Below are 24,582 nucleotides of genomic sequence, written 5' to 3' on the forward strand. Positions count from 1 at the left end.
TGTGAGCCACTGGCCTATCCTTCCTCTCCGCCATAGACAGCTGGAGCCAACCTGCTGGCTGCCCTCAAAGGGCCAGGCCAAGGCAGCTGAAGGGGGATGGGTGCCCGCGGGAGAGGGCAGGGGCCGATGCTGCTCAGGAGCTCGCCTGGTGCCCGCCAGCCCTCCCGCTGCCCTTGCCCAGCTCCTCCTCCTGCAGGTGCGCACAGCGCTGCCCGGCCTGTGCCGCCGCCGCTGCGCACTGGAGGGAAGGGGCCCGGGCTGCCGCCGCCGCCGCCGCCTGCGGGGAGGAGGCAGAGGAGAAGCTCCTCCTGCCCAGCCGCTGCCGGCCCCTCAGTCCCGCTGTGCTAGCGCGGTGCGGGCAGCCGGGCCGCTGCGGTCCCTTGGCGTCGCCTGGCTCCCCAAGCCACGGAGACGGCGGGGAGACTCCCGCCCGGCGCGTGAGAGACGGCACCCGGCCGGGGCTGGTGCAGAGCCGCAGCCGCTTTGTGTCGCCCGGGGAGGTGAGCGAGCCTGTTGTGCGCCAGGAGGCGCCTGCTGCTGCTACCTAATCAGGGGGCGCTGCCCCCGGGGCCGTGCAGTGGGGGTGGCGCGGGGCGGGGGGGCGCGGCGGCCCCCCTGGGCTGGAGGACCGCAACCTGCAATGGAAGGGCGTCCCGCCTGCGAGGGTTGCATCGTCCCCGCGCGAATCAATCACCCTCCACTTAGTTCCCCCCAACCTGTCGAGTGGAGTCCTGCACCCCACCCAGCCGGGGAGGGGTCTGTGGGGAAGCTTGGTTGCCAAGGAGACGCTTAAACAGTGACTCTGGCGCTTTGGGTTTCTGTGCCCGGCGATGGTGTTGGCTGCCTTGTAAGGTTGCAACAGCCAGGATCTCGTTTTAGGGTGGCATACGTGTGTGATCGAAAAATAAGCCATCCTGGAGGCGAGGTGGAAGGGATTGCTTTTATACCGCAGTACTTGAACTGGGATCTGCACTGTTGTATGTATCCGTCACTTTAGTTCAAACATGGGGATTGCACTTCACCAGGACTAAAAAAATAAATGTGCTCTGAAATAAATCGAACAGGACATGCATTGTTCGGTGGCTTCTCTTTGCACTAATGACTATTGATAGTTGAGTCAATATTTCTGTTTTAATCTCCCTACCCCCTTTTACTTGCCTTAGAGGTTTATAACGTGTATTAAAAAGTTGCTTTGGGCTCAATTGTGACACATTATGTTTTAGACAACTTTTGTTTCTGAAACGAAACAAAACAAAACCCCCTGTGTTTCTGCCCTGAAAAGTGCCTGTAAAATGGCATCATCTTAAACGACACAGCTGTTCTTGTTTGTATTTAGACTGATATCTACTTAATTTAGGGACAAAAATAAGCTTTAGCCCACCAGCTAAAAAAGGGGATCTGAATACTTTCCTAGCTGATGCATGTTAGAGGAATGATTAAAATCTCCAATCCCATGGACTTCAATGAAACTACATATGTGCTTAAACACATGGGGAGATATTTGCAGGATTGGTGCCTTACTTACAGTTGCAGGACCAAATTTGGCCCTTGGTTACATTGAAAACAACCCTACTGGTTAAACCTGGGCAGCCCTACTGAAAACTATGGGGTTGTTCAGGTGCAGCAATTTAAAGAATCTAATGACTATGGGTTTGCACAGATGTAACTGAAGGCAGAGTTTAGCCTATGCGGTCTTGATGGATGAGCCAGAAAAAAACACAGCTTGGCTTTCAAGTTCCTGGCTGAATTTGTAGGCAATTACAACAACCAACCAAACTGCAACCCCCATGTACATGGAACAGATTTTATATGGAATAATTGAGAAACAATAAGCCTGGAATCTCATGTTGCTACTTTTGAAAAATCACCATTCAGACTGAAGCCACACTTCAAAAATGGGTCTGGATGGCTATGTTTAAAGAATGTTCTTACACACCCTGATGAAAAATATCAATATTGTTGAGCTCAGGTATATTTGGTTTAAAGATGTACATTGCCAAAAGATTAGAATACAGTAATTGTGTGTTTGCTTTAGTACTGGGGGGAGGAGGGTGAGTATTTGTGGGAATAACTTGCAAATTATTCAATTTAGAAAGTAAATTCATGTTCCCATGAATGTGAATAGCAAAACTCCCCTTGAAATAAAAGGGATCACGATTGGACGCTTAAGACCCTATCCTGCTAGCTGTGCCACATGGGTTAATCACTTGCATTTGCAGAGTCTTGGGGTCAGCCCACATGGGGAAGCATACAGCATCAGGGCCTGCAGGGATTGTACACAAATTGTTTTTCAGATACGTTTTGTAAGTGTTTTTATTATTTAGATGAGACTTTAAAGTGATGACGTGCCGGATAAATAATATGGTTACGACATAGTTTAAAATGCAGTATTATGTTTTTTAGTAGACCTTTTTGTTTTACCAAGTTTATAAATAATGAAAGAAGTTCTTATTTAGCATTGAAAAAGTTCTAGAGAAACTTCTTCAGTCTATTTTTCAGATGTTAAACAATTTGACAGTGTTTGAAAATCACTTTGTAGATGTAATATATTAAGTACTGTATTGTTACTGTGAATAACTGACCTCAAAAACCCTCATTTTAGTGTGTCAGTAGTAAATATTAGTTATGACTGAGGAGATACTTTTCAGTATAAACCTTTATTCTCGGATATCTATAATGCCAATAAAAATATAATTTGGGCTGAGATTTATCGTGTGTACTATCAGCAAAAAGAGTTCATTTGGTTTTTCCTTTATAGGGATGTTTGATAGACTACCGTTTGGGCAGTTTTTAGCTATCATAGGTTGAGAGCCTCTGCCCCATTTCTTCAGGAGTCTATGTCTTGCATACCCCCAAGTTTCACCTCACTTAAAAACTACTCACTTACAAAATCAGACATAAAAATACAGAAGTGTCACAGTACACTGTTACTGAAAAATGGCTGGCTTTCTCATTTTTACCATATAATCATAAAATAACACAATTGGAATATAAATATTGTACTTACATTTCAGTGTATAGTATATAGAGCAATATAAACATGTCATTGTCTGTATGAAATTTTAGTTTGTACTGAAATAGTACTTTTTATGTAGCCTGTTGTAAAACCAGACAAATATCTAGATGAGTTGATGTACCCCCCAGAGCTACTTGTACCCCTGGTGGAGAACCACTGATATAGGGGAAACAGTACTTCTAATGTTTTCAAAATCTTTGTTTGTTTGGGCTTGGATACCTCAAAAACAGGTGTAGTTAAAAACGTTCAGCTTACAATGCACTTAGTCCTGGGGGAGGGCAAGTATTTCTAGTTTGTTGAAGAAACTTGTTATAGAAATAATGGAGTTATGTATTTAAAACTTTATGTAGACTACACTTGATTTATTAGTCTAACACATTAACCCATACCAAATGCCAGATAAAGTCAGTCCTGACTGCCAAAAGGTCTTGGGAATGTCTCAGAACTTGAGGTAATTGGAGGGTTGGATAATCATTGGAACCAGTACAGCAGGCTTTGTAGTCTCAAACTTGAAATCAGCAACTGGACAATTAGAAGGTTTCAGGGAACTTGAGTAAACTTTGGCTAATCATGACTTCAATCAATCTGTGGAAAAGCCCGACAACTTCACATGAGTGCACCTCAGTCATAGAAAGAATGACTGGCCAAGTTCAGAACTAATGTAAGTGGTAACAACTCCAGAAGTCAGGGTGATTGCATATTAGATCTGAATTTGGCTCGTGATTTGAATGCAGGAAGAAAACAAAACACTGAGAACCAAATTTATGACTCGTTCAGGTAGCTGAGATGTACAGAAAGGGTTAAGAAGATTGGTGGCAGTGAAGAACACGAGGGAATTCTATTCAGATTGGTGTAAGCACATACACGGTCACTGAAATCTATGCTTACATCAGGGGACAAATTCTGTTAAAATTCTTATGAGTAAAAAATATTGGTTCAGTGGATACTTGCATGAGTAAAGTGAACATCAAGAAAGGGATAGATAATAAGACAGAAAATATCATATTGCCTCTATATAATCCATGGTACGGCCACACCTTGAATACTGCGTGCAGATGTGGTCGCTCCATCTCAAAAAAGATATATTGGAATTGGAAAAGGTTCAGTAAAGGCAACAAAAATGATTAGGGGTATAGAATGGCTTCTGTATGAGGCAAGATTAATAAGACTGGGACTTTTCAGTTTGGAAAAGAGGTGACTAAGCGGGGATATGATAGAGGTCTATAAAATCATGAGTGGTATAGAGAAAGTAAAGAAGGAAGTGTTATTTACTCTTTCTCATAATACAAGAACAAGGGGCCACCAAATGTAGTGAATAGGTAGCAGGTTTAAAACAAACACAAGGAAGTATTTTTTCACGCAACACACTGTCAGTCTCTGGCACTCCTTACCAGAGGGTCTTGTGAAGGCCAATACTATAACGGAGTTCAAAAGGGAGCTAGATAGATTCACGGAAGATAGGTCCATTAATGACTATTAGCCAGGATGGCAGGAATGGTGTCCCTAGCCTCTGTTTGCCAGAAGCTGGGATTGGGTAACAGGGCATGGATCACTTGATGATAACATGTCTGTTCATTCCCTTTGGGGCACCTACCATTGGCCACTGTCAGAGGACAGGATACTGGGCTTGATGGACCTTTAGTCCGACTCAGTATGGCTGTTCTTATGTTCTTTAACAGGATTTGACCCCAGATAATTCCCAGTTCATTTAGAAACAGGATTATTTTCTTACTGCTTTTATCTTCTCCACTTTTCATTCAGAAAGTGTTGCTGAACCTACTACTTGAAAATCAGGTATCGATACTACGTAGCTTCTGAGGTTGACAAAGTGATCATTGGTGTTTAATGTCAGTTTGAGATGAGTAGTAGCCGTGTTAGTCTGTATTTGCAAAAAGAAAAGGAGTACTTGTGGCACCTTAGAGAATAACAAATTTATCTGAGCATAAGCTTTCGTGAGCTACAGCTCCGATTAAGTCTCTAAGGTGCCACAAGTACTCCTTTTCAGTTTGAGATGAGCAGCTACAATACAATGAAAAGGAATCTGCTTAATATGAAACCCATGGCACCGTAGCAGTGCTTTTAAATTGACTTTCCTGAGTGGAAGATGACTGACTTAAAGGCCAAGAATGGCAATAATGTATTGCCGCACTAGTACAAAGAATGTTGATTATAGCTGGACTAGAAATGAGAACTTGAATGAAGTGAAAAATGAATTTAATTTAAACATTTAGGCTAGAATAGTTGACAGCTCTTTTGGCAGCAACTGACCAAGTTTAAATGTCATCCACTATAATTATGCTTTCCTATTAGTAGATGTGTGACTATTGTTCCTTATTTTATTTCTCTTAGTACAGGAAATTTCCTATCCTTGACATTTCCAATCTTTTCAATTCTGTATAGGTTTTCATACCGCACATGTCAGGTCACTGTGATATCTGAGCACTTTTAACTCAATGATAAGTCATGGAAGATTCCAGAGGACTGGAAAAGGGCAAATATAGTGTTCATCTATAAAAAGGGAAATAAGGATAACCTCAGGGAATTACAGACCAGTCATCTTAACTTCAGTACCCGTAAAGATAATGGAGCAAATAATTAAGCAATCAGTTTGCAGACATCTAGAACAGTGGTCTCCAAACTGGGGTGTGCGAGATGATCCCAGGGAGTGCGCGGCAGCAGGAGTGCCGCCAGATGGCACTCCGCCGTTTGTTTTTTTTTAATTCAACGGCAGCTCTGCACGTTCACGGCTGGTGTTCCCCTCCGGTGGTGCATCTGCGGCTGGTCTTCCGGTCTTCAACCTGGGGGTGCGCAAGCCAAAAAGTTTGGAGACCAGTGACCTAGAAGATAAGGTAATCAGTAACAGCATGGATTTGTCAAGAACAAATCATGTCAAACAAACCCAATAGCTTTTTTTGACAGGGTAACAAACCTTGTGGATGGGGGGAAACGGTAGATGTAGTATATTTTGACTTTTTAGTAAGGGTTTTGATATTGTCTTGCATGACCTTCTCATAAACAAATTAGGGAAATACAACCTAGATGGAGCTACTACAAGGTGGGTGTATAACTGGTTGGAAAACCATTCCCAGAGATTAGTTATCAGTGGTTCACAGTCAAGCTGGAAGGGTATATCAAGTGGGGTCCCACAGGGATCAGTTTTGGGTCCGGTTCTGTTCAGTTTCTTCTTCAGTGATTTAGATAATGGTGTAGAGAGTACACTTGTAAAGTTTATGGATGATACCAAGCTGAGAAGGGTTGCAAGTGCTTTGGAGGATAGTATTAAAACACAAAATGGTCGGGACAAACTGGAGAAATGGTCTGAAGTAAATAGGATGAAATTCACTAAGGACTCCACTTAGGAATTCACTAAGGACTCCACTTCACTTTCACTAGGGACTAAGGACTTCAAATAGGACTAAGGACTAAGGACTTCACTAAGGACTAAGGACTTCAAATTCACTAAGGACTCCACTTAGGAAATTCACTAAGGACTCCACTTAGCAAAGTACTCCACTTAGGAAGGAACTATCAGTTGCACACACAGAAAACAGGAAATGACTGCCTAGGAAGGAGTAATGCAGAAAGGGATCAGGGGGTCATAGTGTATCACAACACAAACTAACTATGAGTCAATAGTTAAACAAAAACTGTTGCAAAAAAAAAGTGAACATCATTCTGGGATGTATTAGCAAGAGTGTTGTAAGCAAAACGCGAGAAATAGTTTTTCCATTCTACTCTGCACTGATTAGGCCTAAACTGGAGTATTGTGTCCAGTTCTGGGCCCCACATTTCAGGAAGGATGTGGAGAAAGTCCAGAGAAGAGCAACAAAGATGATTAAAAGTCTAGAAAACATGACCTGTGAGGGAAGATTGAAAAAATTGGGTTTCATAGAATCACAGAATATCAGGGTTGGAAGGGACCTCAGGAGGTCATCTAGTTCAACCCCCTGCTCAAAAGCAGGACCCATCCCCAATTAAATCATCCCAGCCAGGGCTTTGTCAAGCCTGATCTTAAAAACTTCTAAGGAAGGAGATTCCACCACCTCCCTAGGCAACGCATTCCAGTGTTTCACCACCCTCCTAGTGAAAAAGTTTTTCCGAATATCCAACCTAAACCTCCCCCACTGCAACTTGAGACCATTACTCCTTGTCCTGTCCTCTTCCACCACTGAGAATAGTCTAGAACCATCCTCTCTGGAACTACCTCTCAGGTAGTTGAAAGCAGCTATCAAATCCCCCCTAATTCTTCTCTTCCGCAGACTAAACAAGCCCAGTTCCCTCAGCCTCTCCTCATAAGTCATGTGTTCCAGACCCCTAATCATTTTTGTTGCCCTTCGCTGGACTCTCTCCAATTTATCCACATCCTTCTTGTAGTGTGGGGCCCAAAACTGGACACAGTACTCCAGATGAGGCCTCACCAATGTCAAATAGTTTGTTTAGTCTGATGAAGAAAAGACTGAGGGAGGACATAACGGTTTTGAAGTACATAAAAGGTTGTTACAAGGAGGAGGGAGAAAAATTGTTCTCTTTAACCTCTGAGGATAGGACAAGAAGTAATTGGCTTAAATTGCAGCAAGGGCAGTTTAGGTTGGATATTAGGAAAAACTTCCTAACTGTCAGAGTGGTTAAGCACTGGAATAAATTTCCTAGGGAGGTTATGGAATCTCCATTACTGGAGACTTTTAAGAACAGGTTAGACAAATACCTGTCAGGGATGCTCTATATAATATGTAGTCCTGCCTTGAATTCAGGGGACTGGACTAGAAGACCTTTTGAGGTCCCTTCTAGGATTCTATGATGATTCCATGGAGTCTCTGATTACTCCAGAACTGATTTAATGATCTATCACTTGTAATTATTTTTTTTAATTTTATTTATTATTATATTTTCCTCTCCCATGATTATCCGCTCCCTTGAAAACACTCCGGGTTGAAGAACTCCAGGAGTTTTCCCTCCAAATTCTTCCATCAGGAGGCAGGATTTCCTTCCCACAAAAGTAAGCATGTCTGGCTCCCAAGCCCCATGGATCCCCTGAGATCCATATGAAGTAGGATTGTGTGAAAACATAGGGCTATTCATGAAGTTATTTCTGAGACAATATAGCCCTGATTTTATAAAATCTGCTAAAGGATTTGTGAGTATATGCATTTTTGAAAAATGATTGGTTCAAGGGACAACAATATTTCTTAATCACATATAATGGATTTTGAAATGTTTGTGAACAGGCTGATGTCCTTATTATGTCTAAAACATTTTCCATCAGTGTTCACTTTAGGTGAAAGGAAGGTAAAAGGGTTGTTGCTTTATCAACTCAACCAGTATTGTACCTGGTTTACCCAGATATATAGAAGTAAAACCTGCATCTAGCAAATGCTATAACGGTATACAGTGTGTACCTTTTGAAGGTTTATATTCAGGATTCATTCTCTTGATGTGCTTTTTTTCTTTTTTTAACAATTTCCCCCGCAATCCATTAAGATTCTAACTAGCAGTGTGGTTTTGATCACATTTCTTCCAGACAATTCCTAATTCCAAATAGCATCCAAAAGCTATGTTGTTTTTTAAAACAGAACTAAAGCATTTTAGTTCCCCTGTTGAAAGGCTTTTTTCCCTCTCACAATGAATTGTATGTGCCTGTGATATGTTTCACAAAGAGCAAATATACTTTAAATCTGAATGACCTTTATTTTAGATTGAGGACAAAAGTGAAGCTTTCATGAGAATGCAATGACTGTTGTTATAGCAAACACTGGGGATTGAACGGGGATATCCAGAACTAAAAGCTTGAGCCTTTCCAGTGTGAATTAAAAAAAAAAAAAAAAAAAAAAAGGGTCCATAGCAGAGGTGGGCAAACAAGGGCCTGGGGGCCACATCCAGTCCTCCAGACAGTTTAAAACGGCCCTCCTGCTCCTGCTGGGGAGCAGGGTCTGGGGCTTGCCCTGCTCCTGTGCTCTGGCCAGGGAGTGGGGTCGGAGGCTGCTCCACACGCATGTGCTGGGGCTCCCGGAAGCAGCAGCATGTTCCCCCTCTGGCTCCTACGCTTAGGGGCAGCCAGGGGGCAGGGGCAGCGCACCCAGCCCCCTGGCTGCCCCTAAGTGCCACCCCCACAGCTCCCATTGGCCAGGAATGGTGGCTAATAGTTGCTGCAGGGGCGGTGCTTGTGGACAGAGCCACCCTCCACATAGGAGCCAGATGGGGGGATGTGACGCTGCTTCAGGTAAGCGCTGCCTGGAGCCTGCACCCCGACCCCTCCTGTGCCCTAAACCCTTGCCCCAGCCCAGAGCCCCCTCCTGTACCCGAACTCCTCATTTCTGGCCCCCGACGAGAGCCCTCACCACCCTGTGCCCCAACCCTCTGCTTCAGCTCTGATCTCCCTCCCGCCCTCTGAACCCCTTGGTCCCAGCCTGGAGCACCCTCCTACGCCCCAAATCCCTCATCCCCTAGCCTCACCCCAGAGCCCACACCTCCAGCTGGAGCCTTTCCCCTCCCGCACTCCAACCCTTTGTCCCAGCCCAGAGCCCCCTCCTGCACCCTGAACTCCTCATTTTTGGCCCCATCCCAGAGCCCGCACCCCCACCCCAATTTTGTGAGCATTCATGGCCCACCATACAATTTTCATACCAAGATGTGGCCCTCGGGCTAAAAAGTTTGTCCACCCCTGCTCTATAACCAGGGGCTACAATAGACTTTCATGTTCCGTGGGTTCAACAGCATGCAGTGTTGTCTCTCACAGTCTGTGCCGAGTTCTGAGAATAAAATGGCTGCTGAATTCTGCTCACCAGGAAAGTGCTTAGAAATTTAAAGGTGCCTGTACACAGAAAACAAGTAATATGTCAGATTTTCAGAGCTACATACACCACGTTCTCCAACAGGGTTACTATTAGAAATGGGAAAGTTTAAGAGTTGCTGAACTTTAAATAACAAGGGGCAGGATGCTCTCTGCTCATGTATGCAGGATGAGGGAAACTATGAATGTATGTGGAACTGGGGTAAGGAATACAGCTGTACACCCTGCACACTATGCCCCCAGAAACTCCTCTATAAAGCTTTCACCTGCAAGTTGCTGAATGCTCTTGCACCAATTGAACAAGGCAATTTAGCATGTGCTTAATTTTAAGCACACACGTGGACTTCAGTAAGACTGTGCTCATGCTGAACTGTTTTGGTGGATCAGCGTCAGAGTAGCTGCCATGTTACAAGATTAAGCCTCCTTACTGAACAACTGGGAATTCATGAGTCAGGAGGCAACTTGTCAAAGCCTGTGTGGCATGCTCCTCTCATAACCTTTCAAATTTCCAATAGGTCTTCAAATCTGGAGCAGACTGATTCTAAGCAGTGGCAGAAGCGGGAAAGGTGTTAAATAGGCACTACAAATTATAGGGTTTTGGCCCTTCAACATTAGGGGCCAGACTCTCTTCTCACAGTAAAGCATTTCTGTTAGTTTTAATGACCGTATACTACTGTAAGCAAGAATTAGGCCTTATTAGTTTCTACACCTTTGGCAATCGTCTTTTAGCTCCTTTTCTTTGGTTGGCTTGGTTTTATTGTTAACTAATATTATTTAAATAGTTATAGGAAAAACTAAAAGGAATTAATTTTGTATTTTGCTTTGAAAGTGGTGAATTGTCATTTTAGTTTCTGGCCTATTTATTCTCCCATAATCTAGACCAGAGTAGATATCTGCTAAAAAGATATGTTGTTAATATGTTAGCATGTGATGGGGCTTAAAAGCCCCCCACCACAAACGAGTTTTTAAAAAGCTAAAATTTCTGTAACAATGGAAACAGGGGTGTGTCTCTAAAGAAGGAAATGGGACAGAAGTGTATTCCAAATAAAGATGGGAAGGAGTGCTCCTCAAAATAAAAGGGGCAGAAGTGACTCTGCATTTGAAACCTCTGAGTGCTATATCAATTCTCAGTTTAGATTATTCTTCATACATTTAATTTTGCAATACCCCAACCAAAGGAAACAATATTCCCTTCCCCAAAATTAACATGCCATAGGGTGATGCAGAAAAAGTAACTAAACATTTATTATTTGTAGTGTGGGGAGCCTCCATCAGGGATATGAGCTCCATTTAGTTAATCTGCCTACATGTTGCTGCATTCAGCTAATGATACCAGTCTACGTAGGTGAGTGGTAAAATGCTGCCAACGTAATTGCTCTCTCTCACATACAAGATATACTCCTTGTTCACTGGCTTGTGAGCCCTTATCTTGTTGTTCTGGTCAGGTGGATGGGGGCTGGAGGATGCAGGTCAGCCTCTCTGGATATGTGTACACTGCAATTAGACACCCACAGCTGGCTTGTACCAGCTGACTCAGACTTACAGGGCTAGGGCTCAGGGGCTGTTTAAGTGCGGTGTAGATGCTTGGGCTCTGGCTGCAGCTTGAGCTCATGGACCCTCTCCCCTTGCAAGGTCCTAGAGCCCAGGCCTTAGCCCAAGCCCGAATGTCTGCACCACAACTAAACAGCCCCTTAGTCCGAGCCTCGCAAGCCTGAGTGAGCTGGCACGGGCCAGCTGCGAGTTAATTACTGTGTCGAAGTATCCTCTGAGTGAACATCCAAGAGGTAGGCTCAGACTCTGCTTCATCTCTGTAAGCAGATCCACAAAATGGAAGGGAAAAAGGGCTTGAGAGCATGTGGTACTTTTTCTTGAATCAGTGGGGAAAAATGTTAAATTGGTGTTTTTTTATTTACAAATGCTGTGTCATTGAATCAGAATAAACAAATGCTGTTACCACAATTCACAAAAAAGGTAAAAAATTTCCTAAACGGTGCAAGAGTTCCTGAGCAGCTTTTGGGTAGGAGAGATACCAAATGACAATAAATGTGGTTATGTAATGGACTCAAAATAAATAAAAGCTCAGCTGTTACTGGTAGTTTACAAAAGCAAAGAGGGTTTGTGGCTAAAAAGGAATAAATGATTTTTTTAAGTAACTGAAAGCTGTTTGCCAGACATGGAAGACGAAGGACAGAGTTGGCCTATTACTTGATGAGGAGGGAAACACAATAATAGAGAACTCAGCAATGGCTAAAATATTAAATGTATTCCCCTCCTCCGCCCCCCCCCCCCGTTTTTACCAAAAAGGTTAGCCGTGAGCGGACAACTAACATAGTGAACATCACTGTAAAAGGAATAGGATCTGAGGCTAAAATGGGGAAAGAACAAGTTAAGATTTACTTCAACAAGTTAGATGTCTTCAAGTGGTTAGGGCCTGACAAAATGCATCCTAGGGGTCTGCGGACCACAGATTGTAAACCACTGTTCTATGGTAACAACAACCTTTTTCAGACCCCTTAGACATAGTCCACAGACTCCTAGTTGTAAACCACTGTCCTAGAACACTTAAGGACCTGGCTGATGAGAAGTCTGAGCCATTAGCGATTATCTTTGAGAAATCATGGAGGGTGGGAGAGATCCTGGACTACTGGAAAAAGGTACTGTATTTGCCCATCTATAAACAGCTAATAAGGACAATTCAGAAATTGTAGACCAGTCATTTTAACTTCGGTACCCAGAAAGATAGTGGAGCAAATAATCAAACAGTCAATTTGTAAGCTCACGGAACAGGGATCGGCAAACTTTGGCATGCAGCCTGCCAGGGTAAGCCCCCTGGCAGGCCAGGCCAGTTTGTTTACCTGCTGTGTCCACGGATTCGGCCGATTGTAGATTCCACTGGCTGCGGTTCGCCACTCCAGGCCATTGGGGGCTGTGGGAGGCAACGTGCACAGAGGGATGTGTTGGCCGCCACTTCCCACAGCCCCAATTGGCCTGAAGTGGTGAATCGCGGCCAGTGGGAGCCGCGATTGGCCGCACCCGCGGATGTGGCAGGTAAACAAACCAGCCTGGCCCGCCAGGGGCTTACCCTGGCGGGCCTCATGCCAAAGATTGCTGATCCCTGTCATAGAAGATAAGATGGTGATAAGTAATAGTCAGCATGTATTTAGTCAACAAGAACAAATCTTCAAATCAACTTAATAGCCTTCTTTGACAGGGTAACACGCCTTGTGGATGGGGGGGGGAGTGGTAGATGTGCTAAATCTCAACTTTAAGTAAGGCTTTTGATACTGTCTCACATGACCACCTCATACAAACTTAGGGAAATGTAACCTAGATGAACTACTGTAAGGTGAGTGCACAACTGGTTGGAAAACCATACTCAGAGTAGTTATAAATAGCGGGACCATAACCAGGGCATAAAGCTGGGGCTGCAGAAAACTGGGATGGAAAAATAACAAAAAAACAGTAGGGGTTAGAGTCCTGCAGCGGGCATGGTTTTGCACACTTACTTCTGCGCTGCCGCTGGCAGTGGCGGCGCTGCCATCAAAACTGGGCACCCAGCCTGCAGCCGCTGCTCTCCAGCCGCCCAGCTCTGAAAGACTGTGCCGTAATTGTGGGAGTGGATAAGAATTGAATAAACAATGCGAGAGCAGGTGGGAGTGGGTATTATGGGACGGGATAGGAGCGGGATTAAAAGAATAGTCCTATGCAGGGCTCTCGTAAGGGGTGCAAATATGCTTGCTCGCTCCTCCTGTTAAAATGTTTAGCTACACACTGCTAAACGGTTCAGGGTCCAGCTGGAAGGGCATATGGAGTAGATTCCCACAGGGATCTGTCCTCGATCTGGGTCTGTTTAATATCATAGAATATCCGGGTTGGAAGGGACCTCAGGAGGTCATCTAGTCCAACACCTACCCAGAGCAGGACCAATCCCCAACTAAATTATCCCAGCTAGGGCTTTGTCAAGCCTGACCTTAAACACCTCAAAGGAAGGAGATTCTACCACCTCCCTTGGTAACGTGTTCCAGTACTTCACCACCCTCCTAGTGAAAATATTTTTCCGAATATCCAACCTAAACCTCCCCCACTGCAACTTGAGACCATTACTCCTTGTTCTGCCATCTGCTACAACTGAGAACAGTCTTGATCCATCCTCTTTGGAACCCTCTTTCAGGTAGTTGAAAGCTGCTATCAAATCCCCCCTCATTCTTCTCTTCCACAGACTAAACAATCCCAGTTCCCTCAGCCTCTCCTCATAAGTCATGTGTTCCAGCCCCCTAATCATTTTGTTGCCCTCCTCTGGATGCTTTCCAATTTTTCCACATCCTTCTTGTAGTGTGGGGCCCAAAACTGGACACAGTACTCCAGATGAGGCCTCACCAATGTCGAATAGAGGGGAATGATCACATCCCTCTATCTGCTGGCAATGCTCCTACTTAAACATCCCAAAATGCCGTTAGCCTTCTTGGCAACAAGGGCACACTGTTGACTTATATCCAGCTTCTCGTCCACTGTAACCCCTACGTCCTTTTCTGCAGAACTGCTGCCTAGCCATTTGGTCCCTAGTCTGTAGCGGTGCATGGGATTCTTCCGTCCTAAGTGCAGGACTCTGCACTTGTCCTTGTTGAACCTCATCAGATTTCTTTTGACCCAATCCTCTAATTTGTCTAGGTCCCTCTGTTTCCTATCCCTACCCTCCAGTGCATCTACCACACCTCCCAGTTTAGCGTCATCTGCAAATTTGCTGACGGTGCAATCCACACCATCCTCCAGATCATTAATGAAGATACTGAACAAAACCAACCCCAGGACCAACCCTTGGGGCACTCTGCTTGATACTGGCTGCCAACTAGACATGGAGCCATTGATCACTACCCACTGAGCCCGACGATCTAGCCAGCTTTCTATCCACCTTTATAGTCCATTCATCCAGCCCATACTTCTCTAACTTGCTGGCAAGAATACTGTGGGAGACAGTATCAAAAGCTTTGCTAAAGTCAAGGAATAACACGTCCACTGCTTTCCCCTCATCCACAGAGCCAGTTATCTCATCATAGAAGGCAATTAGATTAGTCAGGCATGACTTGCCCTTGGTGAATCCATGGTGACTGTTCCTGATCACTTTCCTCTCCTCTAAGTGCTTAAGAATTGATTCCTTGCGGGACCTGCTCCATGATTTTTCCAGGGACTGAGGTTAGGCTGACTGTCCGATAGTTTCCAGGATCCTCCTCCTTCCCTTTTTTAAAGATGGGGACTACATTAGCCTTTTTCCAGTCATCCGGGACCTCCCCCGGTCTCCAAGAGTTTTCAAAGAAAATGGCCAATGGCTCTGCAATCACATCTGCGAACTCCTTTAGCACTCTCGGATGCAGTGCATCTGGCCCCATGGACTTGTGCTCGTCCAGCTTTTCTGAATAGTCCTGAACCATTTCTTTCTCCACAGAGGGCTGGTCACCTCCTCTCCATGCTGTGCTGCCCAGTGCAGTAGTCTGGGAGTTGACCTTGTTTGTGAAGACAGAGGCAAAAAAAGCATTGAGTACATAAGCTTTTTCCACATCCTCTGTCACTAGGTTGCCTCCCTAATTCAGTAAGGGGCCCACACTTTCTTTGACTTTCTTCTTGTTGTTAACATACCTGTAGAAATCCTTCTTTTTACTCTTAATATCTTTTGCTAGCTGCAACTCCAAGTGTGATTTGGTCTTCCTGATTTCACTCCTGCATGCCTGAGCAATATCTTTATACTGCTCCCTGGTCATTTGTCCACTTACAAAGTTTGCAGATGATACCAAGCTGGGAGTGGTTGTAAGTACTTTGGAAGACAGGATTAAAATTCAAAATGTTCTTGACAAACTGGAGAAATGGTCTGAAATAAACAGAATGAAATTAATATGGATAAATGCGAAATACTAGTTTGGGAAGGAATAATCAATTGCACAAATACAAAATGGGAAATGACGTCCTAAGAAGGAGTACTGCAGAAAAGGATCTGTGGGTTATAGTTGATCGACTAAATATGAGTTTCAGAGTAACAGCCGTGTTAGTCTGTATTCGCAAAAAGAAAAGGAGTACTTGTGGCACCTTAGAGACTAACCAATTTATTAGAGCATAAGCTTTCGTGAGCTACAGCTCACTTCATCAGATGCATATCGTGGAAACTGCAGCAGACTTTATATATACACAGAGAATATGAAACAATACCTCCTCCCACCCCACTGTCCTGCTGGTAATAGCTTATCCAGCAGGAGAGTGAATTTGTGTGGGGGGGTGGAGGGTGAGAAAACCTGGATTTGTGCTGGAAATGGCCCACCTGATGATCACTTTAGATAAGCTATTACCAGCAGGACAGTGGGGTGGGAGGAGGTATTGTTTCATATTCTCTGTGTATATATAAAGTCTGCTGCAGTTTCCACGATATGCATCTGATGAAGTGAGCTGTAGCTCACGAAAGCTTATGCTCTAATAAATTGGTTAGTCTCTAAGGTGCCACAAGTACTCCTTTAAATATGAGTTAATAATGTAATACTGTTCCAAAAGAAGCAAACCTCATTCTGGGATATAATAGAAGGAAGTTGTAAACAAGACATAAGAAGTAATTCTTCCGCTCTACTCTGTGCTGATAAGGCCTCAGCAGGAGTATTGTGTTGAGTTTTGGACACCATGCTTCAGGAGAATATGGACAAACTGGAGAAAGTCCAGAAGACAGCAACGAAAATGATCAAAGGTCTAGAAAACATGACCTCCAAGGAAAGATGGAAAAAAATGGGTTTGTTTAGTGGGGAAGAATAGACTGAGGGGAGTCATAGTTTTCAAGTACTTAAAAGGTTCTTACAAAGAGGAGGGGGATAAATTCTTCTCCTTAACCACTGAGAACAGGACAAGAACTAATGGGATTACGTTGCAGGAAAGGAGATTTAGGTTAGATATTAGGAAACTTTCTAACTGTAAGGATATTTAAACACTGGAACAAATTGCTTAGTGAGGTTGTAGAATCTTGTCGTTGGAGGTTTTAAAGAACAGATTAGACAAACACCTGTCAGGGATGGTTTAGATTATATTTAGTCCTGCTTCAGTGCAGGGGACTGGACTAGATGATTTATTGATATTCCTTCCAGTCCTACATTTTTATGATTCTGTGAGGCAAAGTTCAGTAATCTTTTCTTTTGCTCCAGAGGATACAGCCTCCAGAGGATACAAAAGAAACTAAATGCAGTGATCCCAGCCAATTCCAGCCTCAAAGGAAGGTGAAAATCTGCACAAATTACCCAAATTAATGCTGCCAGGAATCTGCCAAATTTCCTACAAGGTATTGTCAAGCTTCCTTCCTTATGTTGAGGTGCTTATGAACAAGTTGTTAATAAGCCAGTGATAGGTAGTAATGCAAAAGCAAAGAGGTCTCCCCCCCCACTAACAAAATATTAAATGTGAAGATGAGTTTCCTTATTTTAGTGTTTTGATTAAACTGGAAACATCTTTCCATATTAAAAACTAACTATCTATTTTGTAAATTTCCTGTTCTGTTGCTGACTCACAATTTTCTGTCTAATATTATTTAATGAATGAATTAGTAAAGCATTCCCAGTGATGTAGCTGAAGAATGTACCCATTTGCTTGAGGGTATTTTAAATAGTACTTATAAAGAAACTTGGCCAAAACCCGAAATCTTTATTCCATTTTTAATTAAATCGGTGGGAGTTTTGATTGATTAAAACCTATTGCCCAGTTCATGACTTTGAGTTCAGTCATCTGTGTGAAACTGTTTCTGTGCTTTGAGTCCCTGCAGAGGGCTCTCTGGTACTGAGATCTGTGAAGGGGCTAGGATGGACCAAGGTGGAGAATGGGCATGCTCCGGCTGGAACTGGGAATGACCGTACAGTCTCTCCATCAGCTCCATGGAGATCATGCCTGGAGTTTATTCGCATTCCTGCAGGGCCCCTCCATGTAGTGGAAGCACCTTTTATGTATGGATTCCTTCTGAAGGGCACGGATAGCTCCAGTGGAGCCATGCTACAAAGGCTATGTGCCCAGGAAGATTGGAGGTGGGAGATGCCATACACCAAATGGCCATTGGCTCCTGCAGATCCCTTGTAATTTGTGGGGTAGGAGGCCAAAGTGCAACATATTTTGCAGGTGGGGGCAAAGCCTTCCACCCTTCTTGAAGAATCTCTCATTTAGAAGACACTATAAGAAGGATGTGGAAAAATTGGAAAGCGTCCAACGAAGGGCAACAAAAATGATTAGGGGACTGGAACACATGATTTATGAGGAGAGGCTGAGGGAACTGGGATTATTTAGTCTGCAGAAGAGAAGAATGAGGGGGGATTTGATAGCTGCTTTCAACTACCTGAAAGGGCGTTCCAAAGAGGATGGACCTAGACTGTTCTCAGTGGTAGCAGACAACAGAATAAGGAGTAATGGTCTCACTTTGCAGTGGGGGAGGTTTTAGGTTGGATATTAGGAAAAACTTTTTCCACTAGGAGGGTGGTGAAGTACTGGAATGCATTACCAAGGGAAGTGGTAGAATCTCCTTCCTTTGAGATTTTTAAGGTCAGGCTTGACAAAGCCCTGGCTGGGATGGTGTAGTTGGGGATTGGACCCGCTTTGAGTAGCGGGTTGGATTAGATAACCTCCTGACGTCCCTTCCAACCCTGATATTCTATGAAGAGCTCCCCCCACCTTGCCTGTCATTTTCTCGGAAAGTTGTAATCCAGACCTGAGGGTTTGGCCCTGTGTTTGTGGGACATGGATTCCTCCAGTGATCTCAGTTAAATACTGGAAAACTGCTCACAATAATATTGCAAAGCCAGGCTTTACGTGATCTCAGAAGGGCTAGCACTTCTGCTGTAGCCTGGACGTGGTATTTCATAACAGAACTATTGCTAAGGCTGTAAAGAAAGTCACAGGTTGCAATTTTTTTCTGGAAACGGCAACTTTTCTTACACACCACAACTTTTTTATAGTTGCAGATGTGAGTGATGTTCCAACACCATGCACCAGGTTGCAATGCTACTCACTGAAATTTGGCCCAGATGCCCCTCTATTGTTGTGTAGGGGCAACTAAGACAAATATGAGTGAGTGGTGTTACACCACCACTCACGTTTGGATTTTAATTTTTTGTTATGGTACTTGAACTGACCACACCAAAGTTGCAACTGTAGCAAACTGTGGCTGCATCTTTTCAACCAAAAAAATCACAACTTTCCTACAGTCTTAATTATTGGTTCATTTCAGGGGCCAGGGACACCTTTTAAGAGGCGGTGTCAGAATCCATATTGATGCCAAGCTGAAATGACCAGGATTGGTCAATGAGATAGAGCTCTGACATACCACAATGACAAGAGACTTAAAAATCACATTTGATAAACGGTTGTGTGACTGAATTAGCCTCCTCTGAGGCAGGACAAGACAGAGTGGTGATGCAGCAGTGTCTGAAGTGGCACTCTGAGTGGCAATATTGCTAAACCCAAGAATTACAAAATTAGATGACAGTTCCAGCACCAACCCAGGAGACTTGCATCCAACCTGAAACATGTGCAAAACCTGTTCTCAGCTCCCTCAGCGCAGCTTGCAGAGGTGCTTTGGATACTTGGTATCACTGAGTAACTTGAAACAATTGCAGTCCTGTCAGCTGAGCAAATAGAATTTCAAGTCTGTTTGTTTTGTTACAGTACCCTCACTGACCAAATTGCTGTCCCTGTGCTTCGTAGTTGTGTGGTGTGTTGTTCAAGATGAAAAGAAATCTATAGCTCTGTGCTGACAGTATTACATAGGATTGTGTGCAAGACATCTACCCCTAGTCATAGACAAGATGCTGTAGAGGGCACACTCTGTCTGTAACAGGTCATCTGATTCAAATGCAGGTTTTCTGTTGTGTGCCACTTACTATGGAGAAAAGTTACATGCTACTTAATTATTTGTTTAGTCCCTGAAAATATGCTCATTCATCAGTTATGTCCTTGATTGCTTGCCTTCCCAGGCAAGTCACTGGATTAATTTGTGCTGAGTGGGAACTGTAGAGAAATTTAATGTCATCCAGTACCACTACCACCAGATCTTTGCATAGCTGTACATACGCTCTGGACACTGATGAATAGCTCTTCCATGTAGCATTCTCCTTTAAGGTCTGGTTTCAATGTTGCCAACCTCAAGCATTCAAAAATCATGAGTCAGGCCACAGAAATTATGAGAATAAAAAAAAAATAGTATTTGAGGGGTTTTGGCTTCTGGCTTCAGAGCCTGAAGGTTACTAATTGGTCACATTTTCAGGCTTTCCCCAACAATATTGAGGGTTGGAAGCTTACTTTTATTTTTCAGATGAAAGATGAGATTCTAACATAATTTGCCTCTAGGAGCTGGGATATTAAGAAAACCACTAGAGACTTTCAGTAAAATCTTGACAGTTGGCACCACTGGTATTTTAGTCACTGTTTAGATGCTGAAAAAAAATCTGACTTCTGTGGTGGTGTAATGGTGTAACTGAGGGTGAAGTTTGGCCCTGGAGCACTAATGTAATTTTTTTTTCATTTTTGTTTTGTGGGAGGAATCTATCATGTCACCAGCAAACGATTAAAGAACTTTATAATAAGCACAAAATCCAAATAGGCCCATTAGACACGGTAATATACAGAAGATGTAGCATCATTTTGGGTAATTTTAGCAAGCAGTTTTCCTCTCTTCTCTGTTTTTACTTACTTACAGTTGCTTTAACTCTCCTGTTCTTATTTTCATCATCAACCTCTGGCAATTTGTAATTAACCTTTCCAGGTTAACTGGTGCAGACAGCACCTGTCGGGTAGCATTGTTCTGAATAAACCAGTTTAGCAATGTTTTTTGCATAAACCATTCTCTGGATCAAATTGATGTAGAAAATGCTGTCAGTTAGACTCCGATCCCCTGACTCCTACAGTGTTTACACCCACTTATACCAGCATTCAGATTCTCAACATGTAAATTGCACCTCATACTTTGGTAAATTAAAGTAGTGGGCGCCCAGCTTTAATTTTCACCTCTGCACAATGGGGTGTGTGTGTGTGTGTGTGTGTGTTCTATAGTTTTGCTCCTCTGTTATGCCAGCCACTATCTAAGCTTATTCGGACTCGCCTCTGGAAGGGAAAAGGGAGCAAGCTGTAAGAAGAATGAACAGGTCACCCCAGGCATCCTGTTACCTGTGAGGCTCTGTGAAGAATTTAACTATAACAGAACATCACTAGATCAGTCAGATGAATGGGAGATCTAGTGTGGATTATTGAATATTGTGAAATAGTATATAACAAAGGCAATATAAAATCAAGTATAATGCAGTTCAAAGGACCTGATTTAGAGCACAGTGAAGTCAGTGGAAAGACTTAAGTGGGCTTTGAATCAGGCTCAAAATGTTGTCACTTAATTTTATAGGCTGCACATACAGTGCTATGAATAAAGAAAAGGAGTACTTGTGGCACCTTAGAGACTAACGAATGCATCTGATGAAGTGAGCTGTAGCTCACGAAAATTTATGCTCAAATACATTTTAGTCTCTAAGGTGCCACAAGTACTCCTTTTCTTTTTGCGAATACAGACTAACATGGCTGCTACTCTGAAAGCAGTGCTATGAATAGAGAAGGTTTACCTAAGCACATTTGATATAAAGGCGCTTATAACTTCCTCATCTAAAAACTATAGAATAAACCAAAATGAATTTATGCATGAGTTAAAACAGACTTTTTAGAAAATACTTTAACTGGTTTTAAACAAGACTCTTTGAATGATTACATATGGCATAGTTCATTATGACAGTTTATTTTTAACAAATTATCTTTAGCAAAGTTTATAAAGTACCTTGAACATGAAAAGTGCTATGCCAGTGCTAATCAGTATTGTTTAATTGATGTCTGTGAGATCACAGCTTTAGTCTGGTCACCAAGTCCTCCCTGGAGAGACATGTCCTTTTTGAAATCACCATATCCTTTCCAGGGGAATGTTGCTCACAGTTGTACAAAAGATCATAGCAGCTGGAATCAAATGCCTGACATTCAAATGCCTGTGATTTATTAAGATGGTAATTGGCGATCTTGCTGACACCAGACAATATCTAATTTTTAAAAATAATTGAAAACATCACCTGTGAGGTCTTCATAGATATACAGTGCCAATACCCAGTAAAAATCATTACATTTAGCAGCATAAGAATCTGTTCAAATGAGATCTGTGAAATCTCTTACAAAAGGCATACTTGCATGGAAATAGATTAAATAATGTAATCCTCCTGACTAGGAGCTTGCCCGGTATTGCTATGAAGAGCTTGGAACTTCCAAAAGTAGAGCCAGAGCCTGACCCTACTCACACTGACTTCACTGGCAGATTGTCACAGCTAGAATGACAGGGCTAATGCCCTGTCTCCTCCGATAGTTAAAATCCATAGTAAAAGGTGTGGGGAAGGAAATCTCCACAAGCTTGTCCTCCATAGAGTTTCTTCCAGGTGTTCTGCTAAGGAGAACCTCCTAGATCTTTTGGGATCTGTTTTGATCTTGGGCAACAGCGACCTGTTTGGAACCCTCCTGCCTCTTTGTCTGGGGCCTCCCACCAGCCCCTGGCTCCGTGGCAATGTGGCTCTAATAGAGCTGTGCTACCAGTTTCTTTCCTAGTTGCATCTGCCCATAAGACTCCCATCTTAATGGGGGAGGGAAGGGGCACAGAAAGGTTAACGCTCCAGTGGGCTCAGTCAGCTCCACTCCACTGTAGTTGCAATAGTTCTCATGCTTGGAGAGAGGGGTCAAAAGGGAAGAGCACAGTTCAGTGTGGGCTGACGGGGAAGGAGAGCATACTTCCAGTTGTCACCTCGGTAGTTGCAGGTGGTCCCCTGCCTAAAAGGGATGAGAGTCATATAAAAACACCTTTTTGTTTCTTTGCCCCCAAGGACTCAGTAGTGGTTTGATCTGAGCCCAGGAGCAACTTGGGTCACAGAAGGGGAATGGGATATGATGAATGCTGAGATCTCACCCCAGAATCTAACTTAGTTTTCTTCATCAGTTGTGATAACTCTTTCTAAATGATAAACAATTAGATACTCACTCATCTGCACTTTACTACACTGCACACTATATAATTTGCCCAGAAAAATGGTGGCCACTTCTCCACAAATATATAATTCCTTAGTTTTATGGTGAGGTTTTGCATTAATAAGACTTCATTATTGTTTATAAAATATACTGTAGTACATTTACTAGCATGTTATGAAGTATTGCCATAAATAATTCTAATGACTACAACTGTGGAGAGAAATGAGCCGAGGGCTCAGTCCAGCTCCTATTGAAGTCAGTGAGTAAACTCCCATTGCATTAAACGAGAACAAGGCTCGGTCCAAAGTATATATTTTGATGCAGTACATCTGCATTTATTACTGTGTTGGGTTTTTTTCTATGTTAATTCACAGCATTCAATAGTTTGCAGTAGCTTTCCCTGTCATTAGTGTGACATCACAAGGTTTTACTCTACTCTCAGCAAACTACTCTTTTCTAGGTGGTCCCTGAGTAAATCTCACAAATTTTTCAACATGTTCCCAACCACTCTACTGATACTAGGTGGTAACCTAGTTACTTAGAAAGGGGAGCTATATTATAGAGTATGTGGGTTTTAATCCCTTTGGTCTCTGAGCTTTTATCACTGAATTTCTTCCAAAATTATCAGCTCAAATTTGAGCTGTGTGGAAAAACACCTTCTTGGTCATTGGTCCATGAACAAACTGGTCAGTGTTCCATGATTAAAGATTAGGGTTTAAAAAAAATATTTGGTAGCATGCATCTTCCTTAATGCAAACCCCATCCAAATGATAATTACAATGAAATGCTTATAACTGGATACTTTCCAGGAAGAAAAATTCCTATCCTTGCACATAGGATAGACTTTTCAGCTTCAACAAAAATAAATTTGTTCCTGAACCCTTCTTAGGTGAGTAGCTTTGGGTCAACACTGATTACAGCCAGGGTTCTCAAAGATCTCTAAATTGGTATAGTACCAATTGAGAGGACTGGAACTAATGGGGTTCCATTTTATGCCGGATTTGAGGAGCCTGAATAATGTGTCTGCTGTACTGTTCTGCTATAGAACTTGGATATTTCAGAGGCTCCCTGTGAACCCCTGTGGGTAGCTGGAAAGCAGGGTATAGTGGGGCCATTGTATTCATGGCTACATGTATCCACTAGTTATTACATAGACTATTGCAGGGCTGAGGCAGCCGTCATGGCTGTGGAATTTCTCTGCAGTTTTTGGAGTAGGAAGAATTTCCTTCAGCCAAAACAAGATTTCCTTGGGTCACAGATACGTTGTTTAGGGTGCAAGCTAGGGTCAGGGCTTGAACTCATTAACTCTGGCAGTTGTGTATAATGAATCTTAATGGCTACATTCCAACTTCTGTTTCATTTGTATAACCTCGATGTTACACAGATGAAATGTTTTTTTTCTGATGAGCTGTCTTAAAAAGTTTAAATACTAGCTATTTATTTGAATTCATAGAAAAGAAGCTATCTGACAACAGAATGTAATGTGGTGTAGATACCATCTGTTTAAACAAATGCATGGTCTTAAACAATTTACTCATGCCTATGCTAGGTCTCTGCATGCACAAAATACTTACCAAACCCCTGTATTTTAAATTGGATTAGGATTAGTTTTGGATGGGAGTTTAACTAACCTTGACATTTGTTTAATACTCTACAAAAAGAAAAAAGAAAAGCATTCTCTTGCGGGGAGAGCAGGGAGAAGTTGCTGTCCAATATTGTTTGTTATAAACTTAAGGTCATATTTCCA

At 43.0% G+C, this 24,582-nt stretch overlaps 1 protein-coding gene across 14 annotated transcripts in view; it reads left to right on the plus strand.

Moving 5' to 3' along the window:
* Window positions 1–250: 250 nt before the first annotated feature.
* The window catches only part of KLHL32 (kelch like family member 32), a 219,236-nt gene continuing 194,904 nt past the window's right edge, over window positions 251–24,582 (plus strand). For 13 of the 14 annotated variants that reach the window (XR_012158001.1, XR_012158002.1, XR_012158003.1 and 10 more), the window contains exon 1: window positions 251–500. The gene's annotated coding sequence lies outside the window, so the exon portion shown is untranslated. Of the gene's footprint in view, window positions 501–16,969; window positions 17,104–24,582 lie in introns of all 14 variants that reach the window. The other variant, XM_073336803.2, reaches the window with a different exon arrangement.

Source organism: Lepidochelys kempii, chromosome 3 (assembly GCF_965140285.1).
Source record: "Lepidochelys kempii isolate rLepKem1 chromosome 3, rLepKem1.hap1, whole genome shotgun sequence".
Lineage (NCBI taxonomy): Eukaryota > Metazoa > Chordata > Testudines > Cheloniidae > Lepidochelys > Lepidochelys kempii.